The sequence below is a fragment of the Ctenocephalides felis genome, unplaced genomic scaffold, assembly GCF_003426905.1.
Source record: "Ctenocephalides felis isolate EL2017-DRISC unplaced genomic scaffold, ASM342690v1 CF-g0.4_SCAFFOLD_03571, whole genome shotgun sequence".
Classification (NCBI taxonomy): Eukaryota; Metazoa; Arthropoda; class Insecta; order Siphonaptera; family Pulicidae; genus Ctenocephalides; species Ctenocephalides felis.
Window position 1 is genome coordinate 54,219,737 of NW_020539725.1, and position 24,513 is coordinate 54,244,249.

Consider the following 24,513-nt stretch of genomic DNA (forward strand, 5'->3'; position numbering starts at 1 on the left):
ATCATATGAATTTTTTTGCATAAAATCATAAAAGAATTAATAATGTGAACCTGGAAAAGTGTAGTATGTAATATGATATTGTTTATAATTGTGTGTAGTTTGAAAACAATAGCGCAGCACCTGCGGACACCCATCAAGAAAGATTCCGTGTTATCAATAAATATACCTGAGCGGCGTATCAGGCTATTACATGAAAACATTTCTTACCTGTAGAAGACCGAGTGGGGAAAGCTTTCTCCCACAATCTATCTGTGGCAGGGATTGAAAACTTATTAAAGATTATGAGAGATCGCTGAAAATGGAAAAATTAGATGTGAAATGACATAATTACGAAAGAAGATAGTAGTAACATATTTTTATTCCTAAATATTGAAAATTTTTATGAAAATAGATATGACGCTAGAATGCCGCTATAAAATATTTCGATCGTAGTTCTCATAGTTTTTGAGATAACATTTGAAATATACGAAAAGTTGCAAATTGTCTTTAGCAAATATTTTCCGAACGGTAAAAAGTATCATATTTTTTTTACAACAGCTAAACTAAAAATTTTAACTCGATTAATTCTTATCGCGGAATATGTTCAGATTTTTTAACTAATACTTCTTAGGCACAGTGAAATCAGACCAGTAAAACCTTTGTGATAGGGTATGTCTTCGAAACTAATACTTTTACTTTATATTGATACTGATACTCATATAATACAATATCTCGAATTTTATGTATTACAAATAATGGCAAAATATACCCAAAACCGATCAAAAGATATTTACAATCAAACTACCTATCTAAACTAAATCATTTTATATTTATGTAAAATTAAATTTAATTTGAAATTGTATATGGTATTTGCATCTTAAATGGCATGAATCTGGATAGAAATATATTTACTGTTTAAGTTCTACTTACTATAACGCCACAAATAAAAATAATTATTGAATTCCAAATGAAAATTTTAAAACTTGAAGGTTTTTTAAACTGTTTTATGTGACTTGTTTTATGAGAACATATGAAATAATATAAAATAATCAAGTAACAATAATAATGAGTTAATGAAATATTAAATTTTCATTTCTTTTATTAATTACAATGTGTCGTTATACAAAAAATCAGTAATTTTGAAAATACATGAATATTTAACATCTATTCTAAAAGGTTACGCAGTACTAAGACTTTTCAACTTTAACACATGAAATTAAATTGCTGCCATATTAAGTAAAATTCAGATTTAAATTATAGATAATGAAAATATTAAATATTAATATTGAAAATAATACTACTAACAGCAACAAAACATGAAATAATGTTTTTTGTGACTATTTCAAAAAAAATCATATGATCGATCAAGTAATTAGAATAGTTTTTTATTCTCATATTGATTTCTTCATCATATTGGATTTCGGATAAATGAGTTGGATATGGTTCGAAAAAAACAAATAGTATCAAGTAATTAGGATGATTCTTTTATTCTCAAATTGATTTCTTCATTATATTGGATTTCGGATAAACAGTTAGAAATGCTTTGAAAACAAGGAAAAGCATCAAGTAATTGGGATGATTTTTTTATTCTTATATTGATTTCTTCATCATATTTGATTTCGGATAAATGAGTTGGTTATGGTTTGAAAAAAAAACGAAAAGCATCAAGTAATTAGGATGATTCTTTCATTATGATATTGATTTCTTCATCATATTTGCCTCATAGGTTTGAAATGAAATCAAGTGTTTTTGGTACTTGTCTTAGGATTAGATTAGAATATTTCTATTTATGACAGTAACCCAAACCTAAATAATTGGCTTTAGTCTAGTCATTTAAGCTTAAATTAGGTCTAATTTAAGCTTAAATTAGGTAATAATCTCGGACTTCGAGATACCCAGCTCTAAAGTCTGTAAATACTTGTATATTGACATCCTAAAGTTGTCTCAAAACCTACATATGGTAGGGTGTCAATACCCTATGTAGATTTTAAAACAACCATATGGTATCAACATACAATTAAGCGCTTCGATATTTCTTTTCTAAAAAAGCCACACAGCACGATTACTTTGAAAAAAGTATAAATTTTCCCAAAAATATCAAAATATGAAAAAAATTTCAAATTTTTCAAAAAAAATTGAAGCTGGTTCAAAAATTTTAATTTTTGGTACGGGAAATTCCAGCAATTTGTCTTAAAGCACAATGCCATACACCACTAGTTTAGTTTTTAGTATAGGTAAACTTCAAGTATTGCAATATCATTCCCCAATTTCTTCATCGCTGATATTAATTGTATTAGACATATTTCGGTAAGAACTATGAATGTGAAGTGGATATAGGTAATAAGATAAAATCCAAAAAATGTTCCTCTCCCCTGTCCAGCTCTATCATTGTACCATTGGTTATCGTCGAAGTGAGAAATGACCAGGCCGTCTCCTTCCAGCAACAGGTTGCTGCACTTTGTTATAATTTCAGTTTACAATCAGTCACTCACTGCGTCGCGTTGCGTTAGGTTAGTATTTTCGTTTCTTTTCAAATTATATTAATTTTTTATATTTTTCGTCCTTTCCGGATTAAAAAATAAAGTACTGTATCATAATATTATCCCCATCATGGCAGAAACAGGATAAAAGTGACCTCAGGATCTGGACCAAATTTTATTCAACCATTTGTGCAACAGGATACTTTATCAGTGCGGTTCGGTTATCCTTTGTGGTAAATTTAGTGAATTTGGGAGAGATAATTTTGGATAGTGGTTTTATTATTTTTGTGCAAGTTTTGTGCTTTTATACAGTGATTATTGAAAGGAACATATTTTATTGGTGGCGCAGGATTTATAACAAATCTGAAGGTAAGATTGCCATCAAATTTTTAAACAAAAACCATAACTATTTGGTTTTAAATGCAAAAATGTATTCCATCAGCGTAGCTAGGTAGTGGATATACATTTCTATTTGCATAATATGAAGTAAACGGTTTTTAGTTTATTTTGCTAATTAATGAACGGTAAGATTTAATGTCGGAAACCTTTTTGAAATCAGCGTTCTTTTCGAATTGCTATATATTTATTTATTTATTCATTTATTTATTTTATAAGCCGTCGGTATGATATTATAATAAGGCCCAAGACAATATTTTGCAGATTTAATATTGTTTAATTAAATCTGCAAAATATTGACATGAGCCTTGAGTACTATATTGAAATATAGTATAAGGACATGAAAATCTAACACATTTTTTTTAAATTAAAATCTTTAATTTTTTATTAAAAAAAAACTACAATTATTTCTATTCTATAGGGTAGTTTTGACTATTTGTATGTATTGTGATAACTTTGATACTATTTGTTAAAAATTGTTTTAAATAATCAAACAAATTGTCCACTGATTAATGAATAAATTAATAGGGAAATAGTTCATTCTCATATGGTATTATTATTTAAATGAGCAAAATTTTTTGAAAAATTTGATTTTATTGATTTTTTCTAACTGTACTTCTTTTTATTGATCAGAAATTTTAGTGAATTTTGCTATATTATAAAAAACTTCTTTTTACAAAGTTGAATTTAAGGATGATGAAAAGCTAGTATGTATATAAAACTCAAGATCATGGTAGGTAATTAAAGTAATGGTAAATTATATAATTGTTATTATAAATATATATGAAGTATACTATGCTTTGGTAATACTTTCGAACTATATTTAAAAAAAAAGACAAATTTAAAACGGTCTATTTTTTTTATTTTAATCCTTCCATATTATATAAAAATCAGAGTTGTTTACAGACTTTATGAGTTATATGGCTAAATCTATTTATTTAATACCAAATTATTGAGTAATTTGATGTAATTGAACAAAAACCCTCTACTAAACTTGTTAATAAAATGTTTTGTGCATATTAATTTTACTAAATATTTTTGAACTATTTTTAAATCAATAATATACAAAGTTGTATTTCTTCCTTATTTAATAGATTACTTTAGAAGAATTTTTTTATCCAAAAATGATCAAAACCAGAAATCTTTTTTGGCCACTCGAGCGTCCTTAAGATTTTCTGGCGCCTGATCTTCTCGGCGCCACTATAATAGTTATTTGTGCATCCCTTAAAAACCGCCCCGTCTAGTAAAAAATACATTTTGTATTTTCAGTCTCCAATTAAGGGGATTAGACCTATAAATTAGTCATCTGCAAATGTAATTCGTAATAACAGATTGTGTTTTAAATCATTTTTAACAACAATTTATTTCAAGACAAGAGTTCTTTTGACCTCATGTCATACATATAGAACATATATGATCTGTATGTCAAGTGGCACGTTATCATTATTATTATTTGTTAAAACTAGCTGTAAGTGGAATTCTGTCTTAAGGCAATTAAGGCATCGTGCCTTAAGGCAAATTGCTGGAACTTCCCGTACCAAAAATTATAATTTTTTTAAAAACGATTAACATTTTTGAAAAAAAAATTACTTTGAAAAAATAAGATTTTTGGGAAACTATAAATTGGACAAAAAATAACTTTTTTTTGAAAAAAAAAATTTTTTAAAAAAAAAAAATTTTTTTAATTTTTTTTTTTTGAAAAAAAAAAAAATTATTTATTTTGACATATTGTGGAAGATCTGAACTTTTTTTCAAAGCAATCGTACTGCTTTAACTGCATAGGCACAAAATATAAAAGCGCGTAAGCGCCGCGTCGCTGTCTAACGCATAAGCATTGGTACGGAACCCATAGGAATGTTGACAAAATGTATACTTATTGTTAAAATCTCTATAAAATATCTGATAATTTGATGTGCATATGTCTAATGATCATTTTTGACCGCCAAATGGCTCATTTTTTTACTTTTTCCTCCATATCTCCGAAACCGCTAGACCTACCTTCATGAAAATTTCATCGATTTTTCATCTTGTCAATACAAGTGAAACGTAAAGATATATAAAAATTTTCATTTTCGATTTTTTTGCGATTACTATAACTTACCCTACGGGAAGTTAATTAATCCACAATAATATAATTTTACAACTTGTCCAACAACATAATATTACTTTCGAATTATAGATTATCAAGTCGTACCACGTGTAGTTATTACAAATAAATAATTATTAATTACCAGGTGGTATCGAGTGCTTGGTCATTACAAATCTATTTCACCTGTTATTGTTTCTGACAGGTAATCGATGGAAAAAGACAACTATCATTAGTATTATTACTCGTATTGTATTGTAAGTGAAGCATATCACCTACATAAGAAATTGTTTACATTCATAAATTAGTTTCTAAAGTAGCGGTTTTTGTGTGTTCCTCGACGTCCTCTCTGATTTTGCACTTTTACGCTTTGAATGATATTTAAGCCGTCGGAGCCGTTATTTTTGCGATACGCTCTGGAAGAAATATTTGTAAGAGATTGTTTTTTAATTAACATTTGCAGATAGAAAAGTAGTAAATACCTGAATGATGTGAAATATACAAGTTTGTTCAGATTGATCTGATATTTTTAAAGGGTCGAAAATCCTCCATCTATGTTAAGGAAAAGTACCATCACAGCTCATGAAAAATCATGTCATTTTTAGGTTTTTAGTTTTTTACTCAAAATTTTTCAATAATGAAAATGTCAAACATCTTACTATTTTACAGTTCAATGAAACAATGTGAAATTTTTTCTCTATTTATTTTTCTAATTTTTTTTTTTTTTCATAACAGTTAAGTTAATACTATCGCCCCATTTCGGCTTACCGTTAAGGTCTGGGACACCCTTTATATTAAATTCGTGTATCAATGCCTGGAAGCTATTTTCTCTTAGAAACAGGATTTTGATCTATATTTTAAAATGAAAACAAATATTACTTTTGCTTGATACCAGGTTGCACCCAATGCCAGATTTGAACTCTGAATCTTGAGTTGCCTGCAGTTCTTTCATTTGCACTTCTTGCTTAACAACTAACATTTAACATTATTAAAAAGTTATCAAACTAAATTTTGAATTTCGAATATGGTTGTACTGGATATTGAAAAGGATATCTGGATGATTTTTATAAAAAAAATTATTAATGGCCAACATTGCATGTTCAATGATTAAGCTGCGAAATCTTTTCGTAATTGATTTATAACCGTAATTAATTACGTATATATATTAATTTATGAAAAGGAGAAAGTTTTGTTCAAATATATGCACAATTAGAATACTAGATTTCAAATATTGCACACATATTAGTACTTCCTTATTTGAAGTGCAAATATGCATGCAAATATTTTTAAAACCTTGAACAATTTTGTTTATATAAACACCGTTTCAAATCATTTGTCAGTATTTTCATTTTAAGGTAGCATTTGTTTATTGTTACTTGTTAAGTTTTGAAGGTCTTTGCATGTTATGAAGCAATATTTACATCGGTCAGCTTGATATCAAGCTGTAGTGATATCAAATTTTTACTTAGGATAATAAACCTCTAATAGGATATTAAATTTATTTGAATTTAACCCTTTGCACTCACGAATTTCCAGATTTTTATATAAATTATCTCGGCGGCATCCGAGTGGAAAGGATGAAAATAATAACAAATTATTATTATTTTAAAGAGTGGGTAAAAACTTATTATTGTTAGTACTAACACAACATTAAACCTAGAATTAAAGGAATATAGCAAAAAATATTGTAGAAAGACTCATCATGTAAGTTTTTCAACATTATCATCAATATGTTATGAGTACCTATCTGTTCTATAATGAATCTTCATTTCTAACTAAAAACAAACTGTCTAGACAAGGTCTTAACACATTATTGTTCGCTAATTATTTCATATTTTATTTGGTTGGCTTATTATTATTTAATTTATCATATACATTGTGTTTCTTAAAGTTTAAGTTTTTTCATCTCACACATTTTCAACACTTTAACTTCGAATTTTATTGATTCGGTGATGTCAGATGTTGCAAAAATAATAATAGAAGTAGAACTATTTTTAGAAGGATTGTGATTTTATTAGAGATTAGAAAAAATGATAAAGAAGTAGTAATCTGGTGAATGTGCCAAAATGATTAATAACCAAAAATTTACTATAACATCTCACAAAACTATTATGAACTGAAATGAGTCATAATAAATAAAAATTTTATTTTATTTTTTTATTGTTTGAACAGCATTCAGAACTCTTATATGTTCTATAATCTGTAATAAATAAAAATGACCACACTTTTTTGTAAGTAGAACATATTTTTGTAATGGAAACAACGGTAAGAGCCTTGCATCCACAAATTTTTGGGGTTAATACTTCCTCGGCCAGCGTGATATCAAGCAGTAATGATATCCATTTTGAATTTAAAATATAGATCTTAATTTTAAGTGAATAATTTAAGTAAAAATTGGCCTTGAGAATCAAATCAAAAACGTATCATCAGTATGAGAGAAATTTTAACAATAATAACAAATAGAATTTGAGGGTAGTCTTCTAGTCCTAGGGTAGCCTTCTAGAAAGCAGCAGAAGCTCGTAGAACTGTTAAGTTCTGATTGCTCTTCACAACTATTTTTTTGGCGCAATTTTGCAAAATAATTACTTGCTTCTATTAGTCTCTCATTAGGCCTCAGTTTTAAAATCTAATAATATTCTACCGTCGAAGCATTGACTCATGTCGAACTATCTATTATATGTGAAAGTATAAATGTATACCGCCAAGGAAATCGCCGTCAAAAACAACAATTGCGATTTGCCATTATTAACGGTTTTGAATGCATTTACATGAAAATATTGTATCTTGATCTTGTTTTGTTGATTAAATCAAAGTAATGATCGATTATAGAAATTATAGCGTTCGATTGACAAGCCGAAAGCTTCAAAAATCTAAGAGAACGATTATGTTATAAATTATTGACTAAGTGTATTTTAATTTCAAATGCACTGACAAATTAAGAGTGTGGTTTACACTTTAAGACATGTGTCAATTTTTTTTTTTTTATATTTTACTTATAACAGCGATCAGAACTTATGGGTTCTATGAGCTGTTGTGATCAATTATCTTACAATTATTATAGATGGCAACCCAAACAGTTGTCCCATCTCTATGTGCTGAATTATTACAATTGTTGTAATAGTGATGACTTTACTGCCAAGTGGCATGTTGCCACTACAGCTATGCCCACGAAAGGCCATTTTCACTTGAAATCATATTTGAAATCTATGATTTCAAGTGAAAATTTGGTATCAAGCTGCTTTGATACCGAACCGACCGAGGTTGGATTCGAACCCGGGACTAGGATTTGCTAGCCCACGTTCTTACCACGGGACCACGGCCGGCCCATGTGTCAAATATGAAATGAAAATTGTGAATTTTTCATTTGCTTCATGTACCTATACTAATATTTAATTTGACATTCTAAGTCCAGATAGTCAATTGAATTTTAACGTCGTACTCCGTATTTCAGTGATAAGAGCTTTGGTCTTGCAACCACAAGGTTCCAGGTATGACCTGGAACTTACCTAAAAACCAAAAACTTCTTATAGTCTAAGAGACAGTAAACTATTTGACTAACCTGTTTTCTCAAAGCTAGAATTTTTTTTAATGATATTTTATTATTGACCCATTAAGAAATTGAAGAAACCAGAGTTTTTTATACCTGCGCGTATAATTTTTTACATTTTCACAAATTGAAGGGATGATGACGCAATCGCGGAATGACTGTCAGACTGGTATCAAATAAAATATCATTAAAAAAATTTCTAGCTTTGAGAAAAGCGGTTAGTCAAATAGTTCACTGGCTTTTCGACTATTACTTTCGACCAGCATAATTACAAGATATAACGTAAACCAAAACTTTTAACCTGATAAGTCAATTTTTTACGAACATGAGTATTTTACTTATTTATTATTCAATTTTGCAATTAAAATTCAAGAAATAGTTGTTCAATTTGAAGTCCGGATATACTTGTCTTCATACATCCATCAAAGTGTGCCTATACAAGGACACTTTCAATAGAATTGCGCGGACACTTCGATTTTACATACCCGTAGTAGAAATTCGATCATAAATATTGAAATAGAACAAGGTTTTTATGCTCTTTTAATTTTTTAGGTAACTATTGCGGATAAATCTACCATCTTGAACGATTGGTAGACCTCTCAAGGTTGGCAGGATTTTTTTCATAACATTAGTTTATATTAATTAATTATTCATTATTTGATTTAGGTATAACAGTTCTTGTGTTTGGTTTGTAAATATTGTATTTTTTATGCCGAAATTCTGAACTTATATTTAGTAGTAACTTGAAGACTGACAAGGAGAACCTCAGGTTTACTCTTTTGGGATGTTGATAAAACTTTGAATGGTGAAAAAGTTGGTGGCAACTTTAATCATTTTTCATAATTAAACTTATACACTTCTCATATGCCTATAATATTTTAAAGTGTTCAGTTTGACTGTCAACTCTATCACTATGCAAAGATTCATTATAATCACAGAAGAGAATATCTGAAGTTCTCCTTCTCAGATCATAAGTTTTACTAAACCATCATTCCAAATTGGGAATTCTATTATGCACATTTGGCTGTCATATTGTTTATTGATTTTTTTGTATATTGTACATCGTTAAAACAAACTCAACACTAATGTAAAATACTTGTATTGTATAGTGTTTACTTTTATTATTATAATTATTATATATTTGTAACTTTCCAATATAGGACATTTAGCAAATTTGGTAATTTTTTTGCCGTAAATCGACATTTTCTCAAAAACGGGTGGACTGATTTCCGAAATTTAAAAGCCATTTGATGTATTTCGATGAGGACTATCGTTTGTCAGTTTTGTGCGACGATCTGCCGAGCCGTTTCTTTGTAATTTGGAAAAAATTGTTAAACTTCTCGTCCACATTTGAGCTCATACTACCGAATCGATTTTAAAAAATCGTAAACTGTTCGAAATATATTAGTTGAGAATGATACAGATTAGTTTTAGGTGAAAATCTACCGAGTCATTTTCTTGTAATTTGTAATTAACTGTTGAAAAAAAAAATTTAAGCCGATTTTTATGGATGTATATCATGGTCTTATAGAACTTACTGAAATATTACAACCTTACTAGTAGTATAATTTTAAAAATTCGTCAAAGTTGAGAAAATAAGTAGTTTTTTTGACGTTTGTTAAAATCAAAATTAGATGATTTATTTGGTATAACGATAAAGTACTTGGTCTTAAGTTCAATTATAAAAATTATTGATTTTTGAAGAATTGCTTTTAGAAAATACTCCGAGTTAACGTGTTCGTTCGTTTCCAATTATGTGTAATAAATCCACTCAGAATACTTTTAATCACTCATAAATTAATTTATTTTTTATTGATTAAGTCGATTATTTAAACATATCGGGAAGTTTATGTAACTAGTTTTCTTATGAGTTGAACTTAAGTAAGACGAAATAAAATAGAGAAAGGAAAAGAAAAATTTAATACAAGAAAAAATATTCTTATTTTCTTGCCAACCCCATTTAAAAGATTATGTTTGTTTTGGGGATGTGGTCGGTTGTGATACTCGCCCTTTTCTTGTAAGATTTGATTTACGACTTATCCATCGTATTTAGGGACATTATTTAGTATTTATACGCAGACAAATTTTTAAATTGCCATTCAGTTAACTTTTCTCTCAGTAAACTGGTAAATTAACAAAATTAACAAAATTATTGCTGATCAAAAAAAGTACCACAACCATACCCAGTCTTGCCTTCTATGTTCGTAAACTTTTACAACTTGGGCTAACACAACTATTACTTTATCATAATAGCTTTTAAAATACTTCCTTATGTCTCACATTAGGTGTTCACTTTCTTAATTTTTGAAATATTTCGATTATAATACTTATTCTATAACATATTTCTCCATAATAAGTATGTGTTGTTGCTAATGTGCTAGAAAGGTATAAATGAATAAATGAAAGCACTTCCGCAAGCGCCACTCACAAAAAATCCGAAACAAATATTGAGAATTTAAGAAAAAAACAAAAAACAAATATATCGATCCGTTTGATTGATTATGATTTTCGTTCACTTGTAGACTTGACAGTTGTAAAATATATTTCATGTGTTTGACTGGGATATTCGAAAAGTGTTGTGTAATGAAGAAGTCGGATTCTAAGGCCAAGCCCCAGACGGCGAGGCGTGTAGTGTTCATTTCGACAAAAATTGCAAGGTATAATATAGTAATCGATTGACAAATTGGTCGGAAATATATTATACGGTTAGTCTTGGAATTTTAAAAAAATGTCGTGAAAATACGTGTTTCAATTCGATTTTTTCACTTACAAGTTTGCTTACTTGCTTACTTTTCACTTGTTAGAAATTATTGAAGTTCATATTGATGTTGTACATATAGAACCAAAATTTCAATATTCTCTTTTTTTAAGAAACCAACCAAATAACATCTTAATATATCATTTTAAATATATTCAGCACTATATAAATTATTATGATGTATCTATGGTTAACAGAATTTACCTGAGTCAAATCAAATTATTCATTTATTTAATTTATTCTGTTATTTTTTCTTATTTCCTTGGCTTACAATTACAGCTATTCAGCTACTTACATCATATTCTAACGATTTTTCATAATTTATAATATACATTATTTTCAACTAATTTAATCTTATTCCCAACTATTTAATGTTATAATTCAAATGTATTAATTTTTATCAGTACCAGGACTCGATCCGAGTACCTCTGGCATATTTCTAATAGATATCGCCAAAACTTTTCTAATTAAAACTTGTAATTTAAATTATCGTTAGTAGATTAAAATGAATATTACGTCATATTAATAACATTTTTAATATTATAATTTTTAAGAGTCAAATCTGTAATCGCAATAATCCTGACAGCCAATCCTTTCAAGTTCATTCGGCTGAATCATTCTATAGTATGGAATTACAAGTTTCACCGCCACTTGTTGAGGATTCTTTGGTTTTTGTTAAAAGAGGTATTGGTTAAAGATATCATATAGAGATTTTCACAAAATATTTAATATCTGTCTCAAATTAAATTAATTTAATATCGCTTAAAAATTTGTTCTAAAAAAGAATATTTTAACTTTTGATTATTTGCAATTGGCTGAAACTTTGAATGGCATATCTAAGACATTAAGAGGCACACCTAGTGTGAAATTTTCAAAAAATTGAATTTTGAATTTTTCTATATTTTGATAAGTTTTACCTTTACAAATAACACACTAAAATTTCAAATCGATATCTTAAATTGTTTTTGAGTTACGGCCATTTAAAAGATTTTTTACATCTCCTCTATATAGATTTCCATACGATGACCCTCCAGTTTTTTTATCTGATCCAAAATCGAATTTTGGCAGCCCAAAAACGACCAAAATTTTCGGAAAAATTTAACTTTTTTCAACATGCCGCCATTTTGTCAATTTTTGTTCACCCGAAGGTCATCGTACATACAATATGTTTTAGTTTAACGAAATATTTTATCAACGGAGAAGGCTGCAATCACTCCAGCAGAGGAGGACCTTTTTTGGCGCCACCGGAGATCGGGTGTCATTTCAAAAATATTTCATTTTTTATTTCAAAAATTTTACTGTGTATTCTCAAAACGTGTACAAATGTACCCTCAAAATTATAAATAAATGGATTCACCAGTTTTTGTTTTTTTTCAATTCCCAAAAATGGACTTTTTTTAGGTTGTCATACTAGGTGTGCCTTTTAAATTGGTGTGACAAAAATGGTTTTCGTTTTTCAAAATAAGAATGGAATTCTAAAAATAAATATATAAGTCTTACTTATAATTTTAAAGATAAGGACGATATCTGTTGCTAGAATTTAATTTTAATATTTTGGGAATTTTATCATAAATTTTGGTTGACTTTTATCATACTGTGGCAACACAAGTTGAGTATGAAGGCGGAAGTTGGCTTGGCACTAAAAGAAAATTGAGTATTCATATCACGTTAGGGTCACCAATGTTGAAAAATAGTAATCAAAATTGAACTTATTGGAAAAACCAACTCCTACTGCCAAACCAATTTTGCATTCATGGCATTCATTTATGTTGTCACAATATAAAGCAATTAATACTCATTGGGGGGCATTCATTAATCACGTGAGGTTTTTAGGGGGAGGGGGGAGCTTGACACGAAATATTACGTGGGGGAGGAAAGAATATAGTAAGATATCAGTACAGTGTGTGGGGATCAAGCATCTAGTCATTTAGAAATAACAAAATCACTTGTCATATTTTTATATCATTAATTTTTATAATCAATAAATTTTATATTTTTTTATGCAAGTGGAGTTTATACTTTCATATTCATAACTACTCCCACGCGTGTATTTATTTTTTCCTGATTTTTTTAAAAAAATTCAAAAAAAAAATCCAAAAAATTACAATTTTTTCTTGTAACTAAAAATACACGTGATGTTTGGTGGGGGAGGAGGGTTAATTTTTAATATCACCACGTATCACCAAGTGGGAGAGAAGTTTGAAAATCCTTTAAAAAATTGAGCACGTGATTAATGGACGTCCCCTTGCGTACTATTCTACTTCCAAAGTCTACCAAATCAACTCATCAAAATTCAGAGAAAAATTTCAATTTCTACTATCTCAGAGATTTTACTAAGGAGTAAAGGTAGTAAATTTCCATTTACTCCAGGTGTCTTCGTGGACTGTTGTGGAACCAAAGACGACCGCGGCGTGTGTGCGGCCTGCATAGCACCTTGCCTATTTATTATGGGTTCCATATTAGTCCTGGGCACAATAACAATTGCAAGTGTATATCTCAAGAAAGCTTTTATGCTTCAATGAACTCGGAATGATGTGATATGATTATTAACAATATTTAATTTCGTAATAAACCATTATCGATCGGTAGGCCATGGACAATTGTGAATGAAGAACGATCGATCGCCTTGATGATATTGTATATCGTTTTGTGTATGGTTTGAAATAAAAGTGTTGTCTAGAATTTGCAGCACGACTTTCTTTTCATATGACTGGTATTTTAGAAATCGGAAATTTTCGATTGTAACGCATTTTATTTCGTTTGAGTCATGGAAAAATAATATGTTGGTAATATAAAATGTATAATATTCATGTAATATATTTAGTGCATTTGCACTTCTATCCTACCCGGACATCCAATCACTGAATTGGCATTCGATTTAGATATTTTATAGGTACGACCAAAAACTTGCTGATGTTCAGGATAGATATATGTGAAAATAAAAAAAAAACTAGTCGGGTGTATGGCATCGTGCCTTAAGGAAAATTGCTGGAACTTTCGGTACGGTACGCGTAACAAAATGTTTGAGGAATATTAAATGATTTCAAATAGATTCTATTCAAATTAGAATAGACTGCAACATTGTCTGATATTTATAAAAATTATATAAACTAAATTACAAAGTTAAAATTATTTCGAGTATATAAGTGAGCTTTAGAACTATAGCCAAAATTAAAATTAAAATCTGAATTTTTTCGATATACTTTAATTTCATTATAATTTTTTTTCCAAAAGCAATTGTATAGTCACCACAAGCAAAAAATTTTTTGAATCATTCAAATTACACGCTTAGTTCTCTCAAAAACTACCATTTTTTGCACATTTAGCTCCGTATCTTTAAAATGGCTGGACCTGCCTTTGCCAAAAGCTGATCACCACTTTTCCTAATCTTTAAACATTAAATGTTTTTTGTATCAATAAAATCGGATACTCCGTTCTCTCAAAAACTCGATTTCCATTTTTTACACTCTTTGCTCCGTACCTCCTTAACGGCTGGACCTGTCTTTGCCAAAACCTAATCAGCACATCTCCCTGTCAATAGGAATCATATGTTTTTTGAACCATTCAAATCGGATTATCTGTGCTCCCGAAAACGTGCACAAAAATATGTGGACATACACAAAACACACACACATCCATTTTTACGCAAAAATTTTCATTTTCGATTTTTGGCCCATTACTATAACTTACCCTACGTGAATGAGGAAATAACGATTTGTATATTTACATTTACATTTTTAATAGTTTTTCAAAGTTCATAATATGGTTTATTGGATGATTTAATTTTATAATTACTTAGCAAATCATTTTTGTTACTGTTAACATCTAAATCTTAGAAAGTTGTTCTAAGAATTAACTGCAAAGTAAAGGCAATTGTTAAAATTCTTTCTAAACAATAACAGTGAGAAATTGTAAATGATAGTTATTAAAATAATTTGTATAAAAAATCACATGTGTAGCGTTGAAATATAAAAAAATCTGTCTTACATTTAATTGGTGATTTGAATTTCTATAACGCAAAAATATTGATATATTTTTGAATATATGAAAGCGTAAAGTTTAACTATTTGATATATATAATCACACCATAAACAATATTGCAAAATTAATACATTTAATTAACCTAATTACGTAAAAACCTTAGCGATGAGTATTATTTTTCTATAAATTCATAACGATTTTGAATATAAATTTTGGGTTTTTGGTTAACTGTTTTTTTTATGATTTTGGTGAAACTTTGTATGATAATAGTTAGTCGTTTTAACCAACATTAATTTAAATTTAATTAAATAAATTTTAAAATTTATAAAATTCGTTTAATAATAAAATATTTAATTATATATTTATACAGTAAGATTTATAAAGTAATCAGTAAATAGAGGGGATACTGGAAACGGTTGTGCCACTTTTAATTTGAATGTCTACGTAGAAAAACTGAAATACTGTCCTAAAATACGTTATAAAATCAAATCACACAGAAAGGGCAAGTAATAGAAATAAGTAAATGGACAATGGGTATAAATAACAAAATGGTGATGTGAGCTATGATTCCAAAAGAATGCTATCATAAATGCACGTTGATACTTTTTTTTCTACACCAGGATGTAAGTAAGTTAAAATGTAAGTATATCACTTGAATTGTTAAGTCTTAGTAGCCCAATACCGTTGTTGATCATGAAGGAAAAAGAATTTTCGAGAGTCGAGTAATTATTTATGAGAAGAATATAGCAAATACTCTAACCCAAAGAAATATCAAAATACAGTATACTAACTAAATTCATTTATACTTCAACTATATTTTATTTCCCCAATGGATCGTCGTCTCATGACTTCAATTCTCACCACGTGCCAATTCATCCAGGAGGCATTGCCCAACGGCAGTATGATGACCCTGCAGCATGAGGGACTTATACGTCTAATTGTCATATATCACATTATATGACATACGATTTCCAGATCTAAACTGACAAACGAGATCTAAAAAGGATACAGATAATTATGTAACATCTTATTATGATCTGCACGCAATGACCAATCTGAGGTCATGAAACCTCACAATAAAAGTTGACTTTAAATGGAAGAGGCGGTGAATTTTCAGATGGTAGAAGTTCAGATATGTGATCATAAAGATGGCTTTTTATGAACCGTTTATGTAAAATCCGTTAGTCATTTATTCATTCAAACGGTTTCTCCGCAAATTTTACTGAAGAAATATAATACGATTCAATATTTTTACGTTGAAACCAAGACTGAGTAGAGTGACAATAACCTAAGATTATTATCTTTAGAGTAATTATCCCAAGATGTCACAAAAATGCAACAACTAAATATAATAAATTGCGAATTGAATGAATATACGTTTTATATTCATTTAAAAATATTACCATAAATGGTTATGCTAATTCTAATATGATTATTTAATATCGATGTATAAACTTTTTGTCACCATGGATATATATTGCGATAAATTTTGGGATAACATTTTCATGAATCGAGATGCCAACTATTCAAAAGGTATAAGTTTTGATTTAATATGATGTAATATAAATAGTTTTAATATTTTGAGGATATCCCATTAAAATTTGTATATATAATTTTAAACTCAGATTTTTGTTCTATTTTTATAATTTGTAAAAGATATAAAAAACATGGTGGTAATGCTATTTTGTGCATCTTACTGTTCCAACCTTGTAGACAAACTATTTTTTTCCAATATTTATATTTACCACAACTATAAATATCGACTCGATACATAAAATAACTAGTGGGGTGGGTGGCATCGTGCCTTAAGGCAAATTGCTGGAACTTCCCGTACCGTAAGGAAATGTTCGAGGAATACTGAATGTTTTCAAATAGATTATTATAAATATTGTAACATTATCTAATATTTATAAGAATTATATAAACTGAATTGCAAAGTTGAAATTATTTGTTTAAAGTATATTAGAACTATAGTCAGAATTAAAAAACAAAATCTGAATTATTTTCGATATACAAAAAATTAAAAAAAACTAATCAGCTCTTTTCCCTATCGATAGGAATCGAATGTTTTTTGAACCATTCAAATCGATTGATCCGTGCGCCCGAAAACGTGACTGGAAATTTGTATCCATACATACATACACACACACACACACATCCATTTTTTCTGAGGTATGCCAAAATGTTCAGAAACCTTCAAAACGTCGAGAAATGTAAAAATTTTCAATTCCGATTTTCGGCCCATTACAATAACTTACCCTACGGGAAGTTAAAAAGTATCTTTCTCTCCACAGAATACGCATTGTTCAAATTTGAACTGAAACATCATTGTTTCAACAAGAAGAAACAATGATTGCAATTTACGTGCAGTTTCACAAAGATCTTATTTGTTCCTTGTTTATCTGGTTTGTTTTTTTCCTTCAACTGATTTGACAATAACGTTATTGTGAGTTGTTAATTCAATTCAGAATATTTCCGTAATCAAACATGCAAATAAAATAGTGAATTCTGATTTTGCATAAACGAAAAAAATTGCAAATGTTTATTACGTGACAATAATTTTATTGATGTCTCTGTAAATATTTGTCAAAGTGATTTAATCAAATTTGTAATTTTTGTATGTGCAAAGTTTTCGTATATTTTTTATTTAATCCAATCAAGTTTAAACTTTGAATACAATTGTATTTAAACAAACTAGAATATGTTTGAATAGTTATTGAATATAACACAAACCATGAGAAAATATGAAATTTTACTCTATAATAGTCTATTAATCATTCATATTCCCACCATCATAAAAAACTTATATAAAATAGTTTTACCCAGTAAAAACTAGTTATAAATCTTACAATATCGTGAAAAAATCGATTCATTTTGTGTAAAAGTGAAAGTCGCCCTTCACTAGTTAGGCACACGTATAATGACTAATATCAACTTTTATTTTTTTTAATAACTTATTTAGCTTTTATTGGTTATACATCAATTATCTTTATAATTTTCTTATGAAACAGCTGTAAAAAGTGTACTTTTACTAATACGTGAAACATTTATATGTGATAATGAATGTAATTATCATAAATTACTTGTTCAATGTTTCTAATAAATAATAATTTATTAGAACTCTTAGAAAATTACTGCACCAAGTAGGCTACGAGAATTTATTCAACCCAAAATTTGCTGAAAATGTAAAATTGGATCAGAAAGTTTATTCTTCGATTAGATCATGGTGTTTGGCAATTTAGATATACAAATAACTAATAAATAGTCGTACTCATGATTAAAAAAAGAACTAGTGGTGCATGGAATCTCGTTCCCTAAAACAAATTGCTGGAATGTTCCGTACCGTAATTTAAAATTTTTAAAACCCCAGAAAAGAAAAATTAGATTTTTTTTTTGGGAATTTTGCATTTTTTAAACATTTGAAAAATTTGAATATTGAAAGGAGTTGTCTTTTTTGAAAATACGAATATTTTCAAATTAATGATTTTTTGAAAAGTTCGATTTTTTTGATAATTATAATAATTTTTTTTTTTTTTTTTGAAAATTTTGGAATTTTTTGAGTCGGTTATACCCATTCATGAGCGAGTTAATTCAAATTACTAAATATCATTTTTGACCGCTATTTTGTCAAAAAAATGTATAGATCTCCGAAATGGCTGAGACAACACTTGCCAAAAACTAATCAGCAGGTCTCCTTATCAATAGCGGTGCTCCCGAAAACATGGACAAAATATTGTATTTGTACATACATACATACACACTTATATCAATATTTTCTGAAACGAAAAGATATGGAAAAATTTCCATTTTCCATGGGTTTCTGTTCCTTGGCACTTGATCCATTTTACGCCACCACTACTTTAGGAATATGAGTTTACACAAACCAGAGAAAATCAATCATCAAATAATTTTGATTGTGAAAACAGTCTTTTCTTAAATTGCTTTTTCTCTATCATTTTTTTTGTATTTTGTCTTAGTTAAGTTGGATTTTTTTAAATAATATGAGCCTAAATTTTAACTTGCATACACACACTAACGCTTATTCAAATTTTGGTCTCGAATAATGACTTGAAAGGTCGAGAGAACAAAATCATCAAGTCGATTCTGACAAAGACATTAACTTCTTCGGAAAGTGAACAGTTATTCCAAGTCAAAATTTGATCATTGAACTTCATTTAAAAATTGATGTCAAGTTCTTTGCGTTCACACATTTATTTTTCCTAAATCAAAAGATTTTTTAAATGATAAAAAATACCAGAACAAAACAGCCGAGACAAGACATTGCGTGTCTTAGATCTGTGATAGACAGAAAACGGAATTACATCGTTTTTGATGGACACATATAGAAATCACATCAAGATAATGTTCAAAAAGCTGACAATCAATCTTAATTTATTATAATTATATCATACATTATGCAACGTATTACAAGAAGTAACGTAGATAAATATTTTTTTTATTAATTTAATCGAAATAATCTACAGAAGATATTTTCACGCATAAAAGAAACGAAAGTGCGTAAAGGTGTTGAGAAAATTACTTTGAGGATATCAGTCAATCAATTTTGTAATTATTCAGAAGTTTTTTTTATTAATTTATAACGCAGAAGATATTTCGTAATATTTCAAGTGAATGTTTTTTATTCTTTGCGTAAATTAAGAAATTAATAAGAAATATGATTATACAGTTTTTTCGTAAAAAAGAAGATATTTTCAATGTCATGAATTTCTAATTCAATAAACGAAATTTGAACATAATGTGGTAATGTATCTAATTATCATTAAATCACTTTGCGAAGGATGAAAGTTTTTTGTTTTATTCAATATCATGTTTAGATGATCTGGTTATTTGCGCAATATAAGCACATTAAAACGTTGTTTTTTTCATTAAATTTAATTTTAAACTGTACTCGTATAAACTGAAATTATTCTTTTTATTTTAATGACACCTATTTATAAAATAATTAGAATGCCTAACTAGTTATCTAGATAATCCATATTAATTTTTAAAACAATTTAAAATTAATAATTGTTAAAGTTGTAATTTTTTAAATTTAATTTCAAAGTGTACTAGTACAAACTGAAATTAAAATTTCTATCCTAATGACATATTACTATAAAATAATTAAATTGCTTAACTAGTTTTCTAGATGATCTTATTAATTTTTAAAATAATTCAAAATTATTTATTGCCAAATTTGAAAAAACATACATTCCAAGCTAACAAATTATTTTAATTTGTTTTACTTCGTTCATTGTCTTCTAATTAAATGCAGTTTTATTAATAATATGTATTAATATATAATGTTAATATAATGTTAAATATTAATATTAATAAATAATGTTAATAAATATTAGGTTTGAAATTATTCATTTATATTAGATAAATTTAAGTTGTTTCATATCCCATTTCATATCATATTTATCTGATCATAAAAATATTTCCAGGCCAAAATCTGGCCATTACTCTAAGAAAATAAAATATAATCACAATTAGAAAGGATTGAAAAGGATTAGAAAGGATTGAAAAGGATTAGAAATAGTTATAGCTAACGACTCAACTATGTTTCTAAGGTCGCAATTCTTTTCAATATATAAGATGGTAGGATTCGACATGTTGAATGTGTGGTTCAGATTAATCATATGTTCTGATAGCATAGCATTCATTCAGCAACACAGGACAAAAACACTCAACAAAAATTTATTTTAAAAAATTAAACTTAATAACATATTAGAGAAAACCATTTTTAGAAAAAATTATGAATAACTAAAAGATTTGAAACTTTGGTCGAGTCTGGATGCTCGGTATGGGCGTGTTTCTCGTCTCACAATTATGTATTTTATAACTTTTAGTCAAATAGTTTCAAATCTTTTAGTTATTCATAATTTTTTCTAAAAATGGTTTTCTCTAATATGTTATTAAGTTTAATTTTTTAAAATAAATTTTTGTTGAGTGTTTTTGTCCTGTGTTGCTGAATGATGACACGCATCTTGTGTCGAAACGTATAAATAAAAGTATTTACACTTTATACCTTTTTTATTTCGACGAATGGGCTGCTAGTTACTTTGAAATATGTTTCAACGTCGAAAAAACTATCAAGATATATATATATATATATATATATATATATATATATATATATATATATATATATATAGTTTATATAGATAAATAGATAGGCAAAGTAAAAAATATATTATTATATAATGATAATAAATATTTAAATTTAATATCATAATTTATTTCCACTTAAAACAATTGTGATTTAAAATGTGTCTCACATTGTTCATACAAATAGAAATGTCATATGCGGAACACGTCGATATAATGATACTTTATGATATATAATTTTGTGAATATAAAAGAAAGTCGATATAAAAGAAACAATACGGTTTTTTTGGATAATTATTACATAAACGTAATTATACTTGTGACGAAAAATTTATATTTATTTCCGTGTTGATATCATTGTTATGGATTATATCAACTTTATTCTTTATTTCTACATTGTTAATTAAATAAATAATTTTAACTTTTCAATTTATTTTATATAATTTTTATAAAGATTAGACAATGTTACAGCATTTATTAATAATAATCTATTTAAAAACATTTAATATTCCTCGAACATTTTGTTACAGTACGGGAAGTTCCAGAAAATTGCCTTAAGACACGGTGCCATACACCACTAGTTTATTTATTTATATTACATATATATATATATATAAAATTATATCATAATACCAATTTTATAGTTTGCATTTAAATTCACGTGTGCATAAATAAATCTTCTACCTGTATTATTAAATAAATTTGCATACTTCAAAACTCTGAATTTCTTCTAAAATAAGTATTTTTAATTATTATGAGAATTTCTTGGAATTATAATAATTGTTCTGAATATATTATGTGTAATTGCATGTATAGTTAACAGTTATCAGAATATTTCATAATGTTTAAAGTGAATGTAAGATCTGTAGCATTTTCTTATCGGACTATTGATACGTTTTTTTATTGATAAGTTTACCTGGCAATCGGATAGATATAGTTTTTTCAAATGTAAAATGAAGCAAATGTTATAGAATTGATATTAATATTTCTCATTTGCGTATTTCTCGTCAACTTTTTGAACTATAATTGAAATATTTTTATAACAAATTTTTCAAGTTACAGAGAAAAAACTGTGAACACTTGAGCATCTCTAATTTAAAAAAAAAATCATGAAATATAAAATTTTTAAGGTTACATGGAACAAACTTTGAAAATTTGAGTACCTCTAATTTAAAAAAAAATCATAAAATATGAAAAGCCGTAAGGGTCATGCTATGTTTTCGCTTTTTAGGATGTCTCTTTTTACAATCTTATATGGAGAATACACAATATCTTATCCAATATAATGTTCCCAAGTATTCGTATTTTCCTTATTATTACCTAAAAACTTTGAATTTCTAAGCTTCTTTAAAGCTAATTTAAAATTTTTCAAATATTTTTGTTTGTAGGTGTAATCATGACTAACTTGTCTTTGATGCAATATCTCAAAACCAGTTAAATAAATCGCACGTATCAAAATAGGTTAATTTTTACACATAATGTAATTAGTAGAATGCTTTAATTATAGCCTACCTAATAAAAACTTGTTATTTCTAACACCGATATGTTTTTGCATAATTCATGATTAATATTTAATATTGTTGGCTAAATCAAAACCTTCACATTGGAGAATTTGCCTCTCAATAACTTGCGTAAGTGGAACTAATTGCCAGTGTAAGAGTTAATTACTACTTCTTGAAAGATTTAATTTTTCAAAGTAGTAGTTTCTTTATGAATTGCTTGTTATTAGTCACACTGTATGAGTAGTCTTTGAAAATATTTAATTTGGACATAAATGGTCAATTAGCTTGCTAACCAGATTTTACTACTACTACTAGTCTTTTGCATTCGGTAGATTACCATAAAATCTATAGATGACAAATATGTTATTTTAAATTTGTAGCATTTGTTGTAAATTTTTATTATCATATACGAAGTTTATAATGCTAGTTTATCATTATTTTTATTCATTATCATAAATTTATATTCTAATCACATTAAAAATCTTAAGTAAGTAAACATCGATTTCTAAGGTAACATCATAAAAGAGATTGACCTCAAAACACATTTTCTTGTAAATTGATTATGTGTGAATCTTCTTAAGTTATTTGCATAGTACTGAAATATGCAATTTATTATCTACGCTCCAAATGGCTAACACTTTCTTCTTCATTTTCATCATAGATCACAAATAATTGATCTACTGAATCTTATAGAAATTCCAATAGAATCATTAGTTTGATGTCTAGTGGATATTTTCTATCAAGATATTTTCTATCTTTCGTTTTATGATTTTCGAAGAACAATTTTTTTTCATTTCACTTTAATTTAGCAATCAGAAATACAAAAATAATTTCTATGAGCTAAACTGTACATTTAAATAAGTATGATATTCCGAGCAATATTGTATTTATTATATTGTATCGTATATTGGAGAGCGAATGAGTTAAGTTTTTTTACAAATTTTTTCACATATTTTTAGTCGCTCATATTTCAAATTTTATTCTCTTGTATAATTATTTATTCTGATAAATAAATTATCCAAATGGGTGACCTTGACGTGATCTAAGAGAATGAGCAATATTAGGGGGCGTTGAAAAAAATTCCAAATATCACTTGGAGGAGGAGAGGGTCTCGTAAGATAATACGTGTAGCAATTTTTTAACTCAATTTAAGAATAAAATCCAAAAATTTTCAAAAAAAGTTGACAAATTTTACTAATTATCTAGTTACTTGTTGTGTGGAGTAGTGAGGGTAATTTTATATATTATCAAGGGGGAGGGGGGTGCCAAAAATCCTTAAAATTTGCTCACGTGATTAATGGACGCTTCCTTAAAGATCAGATCAAGCAATTGCAAAATTAGAATGAAAACCTTAAAAAAAGCTTTAAGATATTACGTGTATTAATTTTTTACTTCAATTCAAGAATAAAATCCAAAATTTTTCAAAAAAAGTTGACAAATTTTACGTTTTTTCTAGGTACTTGTTGTGTGGGGTAGAGAAGGTGTTTTCAAATATTCTTAAAATCCTTAAAAATTGTTCACGTGATTAATGGACGCTCCCTTAAAGATCAGATCAAGTAATTGCAAAATTAGAACAAAAACCTGCCAAAAATTGCTTATGAAGTCAGAGATCGTTCCTTAATCACGTGAGGCTCAAAAGAAGAATCACGTGAAAGTTTTCAAAAACTTCCAAA

At 27.7% G+C, this 24,513-nt stretch overlaps 1 protein-coding gene across 1 annotated transcript in view; it reads left to right on the top strand.

The window, feature by feature from the left end:
* The first annotated feature begins 2,540 nt into the window (after positions 1-2,540).
* LOC113384420 (patched domain-containing protein 3) overlaps positions 2,541-24,513 on the top strand; it is a 112,156-nt gene continuing 90,183 nt past the window's right edge. The window contains exon 1 of the mRNA XM_026622133.1: positions 2,541-2,828. The gene's annotated coding sequence lies outside the window, so the exon portion shown is untranslated. The remainder of the gene's footprint in view (positions 2,829-24,513) is intronic.